This window comes from Salvia splendens, unplaced genomic scaffold, assembly GCF_004379255.2.
Source record: "Salvia splendens isolate huo1 unplaced genomic scaffold, SspV2 ctg753, whole genome shotgun sequence".
NCBI classification, from domain to species: Eukaryota; Viridiplantae; Streptophyta; class Magnoliopsida; order Lamiales; family Lamiaceae; genus Salvia; species Salvia splendens.
In genome coordinates, this window is record NW_024599426.1 from 10,436 (window position 1) to 21,573 (window position 11,138).

An 11,138-nucleotide genomic window follows, 5' to 3' on the forward strand; every position below is an offset into this window, starting at 1 on the left:
CCATCAGCCTAGAGCCCAAGAAAGAGTATCTGTTCGGCACCAAAGAGTTCGGCACGACCAAAGAGTTCGGACTCAGCCTATAGCTCGGTAAAGTTCGGCACGACCAAAGAGTTCGGACTCAGCCTACAGCTCGGTAAAAGCCGACCAGTCAAGCTCTCCTCTCAGATCGGCAAGAGCTGATCGGTAAAGTCCAGCAGTTCGGTCTCAACATTCGACCGAACTAGGAGTTAGTGGACTCATGAAAGACCTCCACGACCTCCACTATACCCACGATCTATTTAGTGGTATGAAGCAGTTATTGAGCAGTTATTGCTCACCCACGATCTTGTTAGTGGGGCTGCAAACCACGATCCTAGTTCGATGTATAAATAGAACTTAGATCAGATAGAAAAGGGTTAAGCTCTCTAGAGATAAAATACCATATAGCAAGTCTGTGTTGTAAGCTGTAATCCCAGATCAAGCAATACAATCTTGCCCTCCCTTCTTCCCGTGGACGTAGATTTACTTCAGTAAATCGAACCACGTAAATTCTTTGTGTCGTAATCTTCATTCTCTACCAGCATTTACTAACATCAGAAATTCGCGGATCCATCAATCCCAATATGCAAAGCAATTACATTGAATCAGAAGTCCAGCTGCTGATCAAAGTCTCTGTCCTATGCACGCAAAGCTCATCGATGGACCGGCCTAAGATGTCGGAAGTGGTGAGAATACTAGAAGGCGACGGGCTGGGCGATAAATGGGACAAATGGCTGAAGGCCGAGGCTCACCGGCAAGAGGTCGAATATGCTTCTCGCCTGACTTTCGATTGGGTCGATTCAACAACAAATTTAGACGCGGTCGAGCTGTCCGGTCCAAGGTGATCTACATGTGTTATCAAATAATTGTACCGAAATTTATACTAGAAAAAGAGGAAGTGATCTTTCGTACAAGTGTTACAAATAATATTCAGAATCTTTTACTAGACTTAATTTCTTTAAATCCATTTATTTTTACGAAAAAAAGGTGTGAATAATAATTCATGAAGATGTTTCTCTAGCGTCGGGGGTTTGAGTCACTGCAGTCGGGGGAGTAAATAGGGAATCATTGCTGTTCAATATCAAATAAGAAATACACCTTTGGAGAAATCGAGGTTAGGCTCAACTATCACAATAACCTCCAAACCCCAGGCTTCAGGATATATCGTCAAATATCTTTAAAAAAATGATGAAAATGGTGAAAAGAACTAGGTAATTTTCTTCAACAAGAGATGGTCAAAACCGTGCCCAAATCCCGGCATAATCCAAACTTCACTTTATAACTATGGTACTGTTAAGGACCTAAATCCTTAATTCGTTCGAGCCGTGAAACAATCAAGAAACGAGTCCGTAGCAGTCGAGCTCCCAAGAGATTTGGGTCGGCGATGGCTGACGGAGGAGGGATGCTGAGCGCGAGAGAGATTCTCGTCGGCAGCGGATAGCGAGGTTTCTTGATAGACAATTCGATTGAGCCCAAAATTATTGATGTGTAATTTTCGAGCTTTTATATCAATGAATTACTTACACACAAGCTTAAATAAATAGCTCTAAAATTACAACTTTCTGCAAGAGTACAGATGTAGTTGTAGTAAAAGAGTGTCGAACCACAGGGAGGCGTAGGTTATTTAATTAGAGAAAGATAAAAATAAAGAAAGGATAAAACAAACAAAGATAAATAAAATACAAAACTAGAAAATAGGATAAGAAGAAATCATTGCTCCTATATGTCTTGGGCATACGAATTGAGATACTTCGATGGATTACTACGATCAAGACTATGCTTAAGAGGATTAAGTTTGTTTTACGCTCCCTATCCGTTGAACACTTCAAGGGAATTGTATACCTAGGATAAGCTGAACACGTCTCCAAAGTTCTACTCACTAACCTATCACTCCTGCTAGGTCGCGCAGTAAGCTTAGTTTAGCTTCTATGATTGTCAAACACGATAATTAGCTCATTTTAACTTAATGCCCACGCGGAAGCGCAGCAGACACTAAACCAAAAATATAGAAGAAAACTATCGATCCACTCGAGATTATCTCCCTGAACAAGTATCAAATCTCGAGTTCCTTGCATATGAGTACGACCAAAATCTATGCTAAAGAGGCAATAGAATAATGGCTACAAAGTTCTACCTATCTAGACGTCTCAAGATTTGTAGAATAATTAAACAATTCATAAACAAGAATCACACGTAAATCAAACCATAATAATTATCTAAGTATCCAACAATTCACCCTACAACATATTCGGAGCAACGAAGGAAATCTAGCCAAACATACTAAAATGAATTACACCAAAAGTACCGTGAACCGTGAACTCCGTGGTGTTCTCCAACTCTAGATGATGGATGATCTCCTCCGGGATGGAGTATGGATCCTCCCTTCCTCTTCTTCCTTCTCCTTATTTCTTCCTCAGCCGTCCTGCCTGTCTCGTCCTTCTCTTCTCCTTTTAATTCCCCCAACTCCACAGCAAAACTGACAAGAAAACTGCCCATTTGCGGTTGGGGGGCCAAACGCCCGACCGGGCGAATTAGAAACACAAAGTCGCCCGACCGGGCGAAGAAACTGGAATCACTACGCATTACGAAATCGCCCGACCGGGCGAAAATAGAGGAGCACATCGCCCGACCGGGCGAAAGACTCTGGATGGCTCGCGGGGAAACGCCCGACCGGGCGAATAATGTCGTAAAGAATCGCCCGACCGGGCGAACTTTCTGGACTCCTCAAGTGAGCACTTCCGACGAACTTCCAGCTTCTAACATCCTAAACTACAACAAAAGCACGATTTGATGAGTTATAGTTTACATAAAAATGTGTAGTCTAAGGAGAAAAATATAGGAAATATGTTTCGCATCAAATACCCCCAAACTTGAGTTCTTGCTCGCCCTCGAGCAAGATGAACTTTAAGCACAATAACTCAACAAATTCTAACCCACAAAAAGTTTTCATCAGAAAGTATCAAGTAAGGACGTTAATGACAAAATCTAAACCCCCAACAATTCCAATCAGGATTTCCCACTCTCGAAAACCATCACTTATCAACCTAGAACTTCAAGTCAAGGTGCATTTCAAAGTAAGTCCAAACATGTGATCATACAACTCAAACCGTCATCATTGACTCGTCAAGCATTACTTATCACATAGACTCGCGGATTTCAAATCAAACTTCATTAACTCTACCAAGATATTTACAAAACATTCACAATGCATCAACGAAAAGGTCCAAGGTCTTATTTCAAGGTTGTAATGGGGCTAGGGATGAGGTAGGATAAATATGGATAGTGAGCTCAAAAGCTACACATTTGAGTGCCAAATTCTTCCCCCCTACACTTCCTTCCAAAGATCAAACAACAAAAATTTACAACCAAACTCTCACTCCCCCAAACTTGAGATCATTCTAGACAAGATTACATCTTACAACAAATAGAAGCTCTAACTTTATTTCACAAACTTTTTTCTTCTTTCTTTTCTTTTTTTTTTTTTTTTTAGATAAGACCTCGACTTTTGCAAATTTGGAGGTCGTCTCTTTTTTTTTTTTTTTCAAGAACTTCATTCTTTTCACGTATGCATTACATCAAGTCTAAAAAGATGTCTACCCTTCTACAATTCACCACCCACACTCAACACTCAACCACCAAGCTCAAACTAGTATTTAGCACCCAAATAGTAGCAAGGTCTTTCGATGAGACTAAAATGAGGCTTATTTAATTGGCTAAGTGATAGGCTAAGTGTTTACACAATAAATAGGAAATTAAGCTCAAAGTGGCTTCTAGGGGATCATGTGTAGGACTAGACATGTGATCATTTGGCCATGGAGTTCATCCTAGTGCCTTATCCTCCCAAATCGTTGACACAAATGAATACAAGCACGCAACTCGATAAAACAAATCAATCCAAAATAATTTCCACAAGACAAGCGATTTTCATACTCTCCTCAACTCAAGAAATCGATTGTAATCACAACATGCTCTTTCAAATAAATTCATGCACGAATTCCATTCATCCTAAGCTTCAAAGATGAAGTAAAATCAAGCACGAATTCCCAACCAGAAAGCCGAAGATATAGCATGCACCCGTCAATTACATGATTCACAACACTTTAGCATAAAATACACCCAATAAACGTGCATAATGCATAACAAATCAATCACAACCCCCCCAAACTTGAATGCTTCATTGTCCTCAATGCAAGCAAAGAAGAACATAAAAAGTAAAGGGAAAGAATACTCCCCCAAACTTGGCATGATATCCATAGTGCATTCGGGTGGGAGGGCGGGTGTATTTTCCTTTGTAGGTGTGCTTCCTCATAAGCTCGAATGTGAATCCTATCTCCATGTTGCTCCTACAAAAAGAAAAATTAAAACAACAAAAAGAAAACAAAAATACTCAATTCATAAAAATACATCGAAGGAAAGAATTGAGCGAACAAAACCCTCGATTTATTAAGAGAAAAAAAAAAAAAACTAAAAACTCATTGGGTTGCCTCCCAACTAGCGCCTTTGTTTAAAGTCGTTGGCTCGACTTAGCCTTCTAGCTACAACTCTGAAACAAGAAAATAAAAAGTTAGAAAAACTATACAGAAATGAAAACAAAAAGAATCCTAAATTAAATAACCAGTTGCCTCCCCGGCAACGGCGCCAAAACTTGATGTGTAATTTTCGAGCTTTTATATCAATGAATTACTTACACACAAGCTTAAATAAATAGCTCTAAAATTACAACTTTCTGCAAGAGTACAGATATAGTTGTAGTAAAAGAGTGTCGAACCACAGGGAGGCGTAGGTTATTTAATTAGAGAAAGATAAAAATAAAGAAAGGATAAAACAAACAAAGATAAATAAAATACAAAACTAGAAAATAGGATAAGAAGAAATCATTGCTCCTATATGTCTTGGGCATACGAATTGGGATACTTCGATGGATTACTACGATCAAGACTATGCTTAAGAGGATTAAGTTTGTTTTACGCTCCCTATCCGCTGAACACTTCAAGAGAATTGTATACCTAGGAAAAGCTGAACACGTCTCCCAAGTTCTAGTCACTAACCTATCACTCCTGCTAGGTCGCGCAGTAAGCTTTAGTTTAGCTTCTATGATTGTCAAACACGATAATTAGCTCATTTTAACTTAATGCCCACGCGGAAGCGCAGCAGACACTAAACCAAAAATATAGAAGAAAACTATCGATCCACTCGAGATTATCTCCCTGAACAAGTATCAAATCTCGAGTTCCTTGCATATGAGTACGACCAAAATCTATGCTAAAGAGGCAATAGAATAATGGCTACAAAGTTCTACCTATCTAGACGTCTCAAGATTTGTAGAATAATTAAACAATTCATAAACAAGAATCACACGTAAATCAAACCATAATAATTATCTAAGTATCCAACAATTCACCCTACAACATATTCGGAGCAACGAAGGAAATCTAGCCAAACATACTAAAATGAATTACACCAAAAGTACCGTGAACCGTGAACTCCGTGGTGTTCTCCAACTCTAGATGATGGATGATCTCCTCCGGGATGGAGTATGGATCCTCCCTTCCTCTTCTTCCTTCTCCTTATTTCTTCCTCAGCCGTCCTGCCTGTCTCGTCCTTCTCTTCTCCTTTTAATTCCCCCAACTCCACAGCAAAACTGACAAGAAAACTGCCCATTTGCGGTTGGGGGGCCAAACGCCCGACCGGGCGAATTAGAAACACAAAGTCACCCGACCGGGCGAAGAAACTGGAATCACTACGCATTACGAAATCGCCCGACCGGGCGAAAATAGAGGAGCACATCGCCCGACCGGGCGAAAGACTCTGGATGGCTCGCGGGGAAACGCCCGACCGGGCGAATAATGTCGTAAAGAATCGCCCGACCGGGCGAACTTTCTGGACTCCTCAAGTGAGCACTTCCGACGAACTTCCAGCTTCTAACATCCTAAACTACAACAAAAACACGATTTGATGAGTTATAGTTTACATAAAAATGTGTAGTCTAAGGGGAAAAATATAGGAAATATGTTTCGCATCAATTATATTTTCATAGATTTATTGACTGAATAAAATGATAACATCCTCTCCTATTTATAATACTAGAATACTACTACCCTAACTTATTGAATAAGAAAAACAAAGATATGGAAAAGATACTATGAATCAAAAAGATAACTAAATAAAAGATATAGAAGATATGGGAAGATATGGTAATGTCTCGTATCAACTCCCCCACGGTTAAAATCCACCTTGTCCTCAAGGTGGGAACCACGAAGCAACGAAGAGTTGAAAGAAGAAGCTTTGACGATTTATCTCCTCCGGGATCAAATGTAAATGTGCACGGTCGCTGTATCCGAGCCAATGCAGATCCATTGTCATCAACTATCGAATCACATGTAAATTTCCTTTTATCAACATAAAGTGAATCCTTGGAAAATTTTCTCAACAATACACTTCCCAAGGCAAATCCAATTCTCACCACAATTCTTGTCATTGAGCATGAGATAGCAGCAGGCAACGGAGGTTGCTGCGGGATGGCATAATGGTCATAATTTTCCTCCTCATTGAAAGGCTCGTCCTCTATCTTGAGTCTCGCACGTGGTAGGCCTGGCAACTCTTTTAATTGGTCCCCGGGTGCAAGGTTTAAATCCAACGACCCGATTGCTTTGGGCTCAGCTCCAAGAGTCTTCCCACATAAGAGAGTTCTACCCACCTCATCTACTGGCTCCTTTGTTGTTGCTCTACTGTCATTGTCATCTGCGTGATCAACCTTCGAACATGTAATGGGCAGTCTGTTGTGATCCACTTCCTTATTACCACCCGTCTCCCCATACGACGTCAAATATGGCCTAATACCAGGCCCAGTGGTTCGTTTTTCCTCCAGAAACAGCTGCCTCAACAGAATATAAGACGTGTCGGGAATCAGCGACTTCCGTTGTGTGCTGTCCTGATGGGTCCCAACAAGAATATTGTCGCAGTGTTGGCGACGGCTGTTCATAAGGGGGCACACCGTAGGGCTGTTCATGGGTCGCACTTCCCCATGATTGGCGCTGGTCGGGAGTGTCCCAACAAACTGATCTGACTAAGAAGTGCATTTGTAATGAAAGATGTGTCTCTTATACTCAATTTTCTTTTGAAAAAACAATTAACCTCGACTATTTACCGATGCAGAATTTGCCGAAAATATTTGACAAAACTTCTTCTGAGATGTCTTCTCGGCTTATCTGTGCAAGAGCCATGGCTGCTTCTCTGAGATCAATTGTCCAAAAATCGAGAGGGATCTCTTCCTCAATAGACGCCTGCAGCCTCACAAATGCCTCCCTTGCACGAACGAGCTGCTCACATTGCCTCTGATAATGACCACAAAATTTAACATTTAATAAGGACTGTAGTTGTTCTTTATCTTCCATTTTTTCAAGAATCGATTCCAACTAATGTACAATGGTGTTGCAAACGAGGATGAAACTGTTGATAAAAACCAACCTGATTTACTGTCCATTTCCGACCCCCAGCAGGGATCTTGTTCAGACCAACTAGCTCTACGACTGCAGATTCCAAGTCGGAGATCCCTTTACCAGTCACGACACAGGTGAAGACGTACTTGCTGAAAGATCTTGAGAGAGTGTCTACGCAACGCACAAGATGAAGCACAGTCGATTTTATTGACCACAAGAACCACTGGAGAAGTCGATGAAGTTGCGATCTGTATTTACGAGGGGAAAAGAAACAATAAGCATACGTGCAGCGTGAAAGAATGTTAGTCTATGTAAAATACTAATTCAAGAAACACTATCGACACACCAAATAGAGAGAGAGAGAGAGTTCTCGATACCTTATTGCTATGAATTCTCTCAAGAAGTCTGTCATCCTCGGAAGTCCACCCCTCAGCCGCACTTACTGTCATAACAATGACATCGGCACCCATAGCAACTGCTTCGGATCTCTCAACACCTTAAATAAACAGAGTACAGAACAAATGAATACACCAGAGTGTCTAACGATATTAAATAATAGTAACACAGAAGGACATAAAACGCATGTAAATCTTCGTAATATGAGGGATTCTTAACCAGGGAAACACAATGAACTCTTCAAGAATATACTGCTTAACTCAATATATTAGACTCATAAAGGAGTGAAAGAAAATTATACAAATCAAGCTGATAGGTAACATCACAACTGTTTTCACTCTGCAATATTGGTAACAATTGCTCGATCACTCTGCATGCTAAAATTTATGTACCGTTACATGATCAGGCATAGTAGAGAAACGACCATAAAGGGATAAAGTCTAGTGCATTCACAGTTTCATCAATTTCTATCACTGAAAAGAAGAATAAGATTGAATGTCAAAAAAATAAGCCTCTGAATCATACCTTGCTCCAAGCATTACGAAGGCTCGATTTTCCAACATTAGGTCGGCCAACAATAGCAATCTGAACAAGATCAGTGAACAATGTCATGTTATGATTATTGAGCAATTTCTTCGTGTGAAAATTAAAATTATCCGGGTTATTATATTCCATGTAATACCTGAACTCCCGACTGCAGAAGCTTGTCATAATTGGCAGTTTCCAGAGCATCATCTACTTCTTGCAGCATCTTATGTATCCTATCGGTAACTAAGTTAATGTCAAGGGGTGTCATCTCGTCATCGAAATCTAGACGGGCTTCAATCTCCGTAAGTAACTCAATGCATTGAGCTCTTAATGATTTGACCATGAAAGAGAAGCCTCCCTGTAACAGGATATGAAATTCTTATTAGAAATGAGCCACTTACCTCCCTGTAACAGGATATGCAAATTCATATTAGAAATGAGCCACTTACCCCTTAAAAGGGGTTATAAGGGGGAGGGTTATCCACACTTATATAGAGGAGGGTAATCCACACTTATATAGAGGAGCTAGGATCATCACCAAGTCGATGGGGGAGGGTGGATACCAAGTCGGTGTGGGACAAGATTTAAAAGTTTTTAACACGCCTCCTCACGTGTGGCCGGAATGACACATCGGACTTCCACTTATATAGAGGAGCTAGGATACACTTATATAGAGGAGCTAGGATCATCACCAAGTCGATGTGGGATAAATTTAAGAGTTTTAACACGCCCCCTCACGTGTGGGCCGGAATGACACATCGGACTTCACTTATATAGAGGAGCTAGGGTCATCACCAAGTCGATGTGGGACAAGATTTAAGAGTTTTAACATGCCCCCTCACGTGTGGGCCGGAATGACACATCGGACTTCCATCATGTGGGTAGACAAGAGAAGATGTGGGAGGGTGACACATAGAGAAGATGTGGGAGGGTGACACATCGGAATTCCATCACGTGGGTAGACAAGAGAAGATGTGGGAGGGTTATCCACACTTATATAGAGGAGCTAGGATCGGATCATTACCAAGTCGATGTGAGACAAGATTTAAGAGTTTTAACACGCCCCTTCACGTGTAGGCCGGAATGACACATCGGACTTCCATCACGTGGATAGAGAAGAGAAGATGTGGGAGGGTTAACCACGCTTATATAGAGGAGCTAGGATCATCACCAAGTCGATGTGGGACAAGATTTAAGAGTTTTAACACGCCCCCACACGTGTGAACCGGAATGACACATTGGACATCCATCACGTAGGTAGACAAGAGAAGAGATAAAATCCATTATCGACTTGGGCCCGCTTTGATATCATATTAGAAATGGGTCACTAACCCCTTAAAAGGCCTTATAAGGTGGAGGGATATCCATACCTATATAGAAGAGCTAGGATCATCACCAAGTCGATGTGGGACAAGATTTAAGAGTTTTAACAATTCAAAGGTGTCAGATGTCAACCATGACTATTGACGAGCCTCTACTTAAAGGACGACGATCCAAAATCATTAGTTCAACCAAATTAACTAAAGAGATTCTATGAAATATGAAACGTTACATGTAATCTGCTAATGCAGCATCTGCTGCAGCCATCGACTTGGATGTTACAAGTTTTCCCACATTCTCAGCTTGAGAAAGATCGAGACGGTCATTTAGAAACTCCCGTAGAGTGGATTCGCCTGAGATACCAAAGGATAATATCAACTCCATTCATAACATTAAGAAAGTGACACGACTGGCTTGGTCCAATTGCAACCAAACCAGTGAATTATCAAGGATATAGCGACAGATCATAGTTAGTCGAGATAAAAATTAAGATAGAATGAAAACAGAATTTGACCTGGTTCCGCAAGCCTAGCTCCAGCATCTAGGCAAGCCCTTAACACACGTTGCAGACCACACTTCACTACCATGGCACTGAAGCTCAATCACATCCTCACGAGTGTAAGATTTTGGGGCCAACATGGGAACTACCAGAACCTAGTTGGAAAAAATAAAACACACTCATATCATAACAAAAGTAGGACTAATCCACGCCCACACATGCCCTCAGTATATAGATACCAAAACACGAGGTGTACCTCATCAATGACGTTGCCATGAGAATCCAAAACCTCACCGTACTCAACAACATGGCTATTAGGCCACCAACGAACACCCTTCCTCCTCTTTCTTCACATTGGTCTAAAAACTTCCCCAGCTATAGAGACTGCTGAAGGACCAGACAACCTAACTATCCCCACCGCACCAGGTGGCCCACCCAACGAAGTCACAATCGCAGCAATTGTGCTCGAACTCGGAACTGGCTCTGCACAGCTCACTTCTCCATCCCCTAACCTCTCATCTTTGTTCGCTACTAATGTGTTCTCTTTCATAATTTTCTTTTACAAAATTAAAAAACAATGGCTTCATAATCAAGAAAAACTACTTCTTCATTTACCAATCAAATTTTATCAACCAATCAAATATTCATGTAAACATAGATTCCAATTTTTATTGCCTTGACTGACTACCAAACATTTCAGCAAAGAAACGACATAATTCAAAGATAAGTTATCAACTAACGTTTTCGTATTTTCCTCTTTATCCAAGTCCATACTGGGGCATTACAAGATTCAATTTTTTCACTCTACTTAATCAAGAGACAATTTTCGTGAAAACGGGTGGCGTGAGCTGAGGTTACCTTTGGCGGTGGCGAGTGGGGCGAATGGAAGCAGACTTGTGAGAAGGGAGAAGAGGAGAGAGAGACTTCTGTAAAATGGG

The 11,138-nt window shown here is 41.0% G+C and overlaps 1 pseudogene; it reads right to left on the reverse strand.

Annotated features, from left to right (window-relative positions):
• Positions 1-7,157: 7,157 nt before the first annotated feature.
• LOC121791235 lies at positions 7,158-10,835 on the reverse strand (annotated as a pseudogene).
• Between the last annotated feature and the right edge of the window lie 303 nt (positions 10,836-11,138).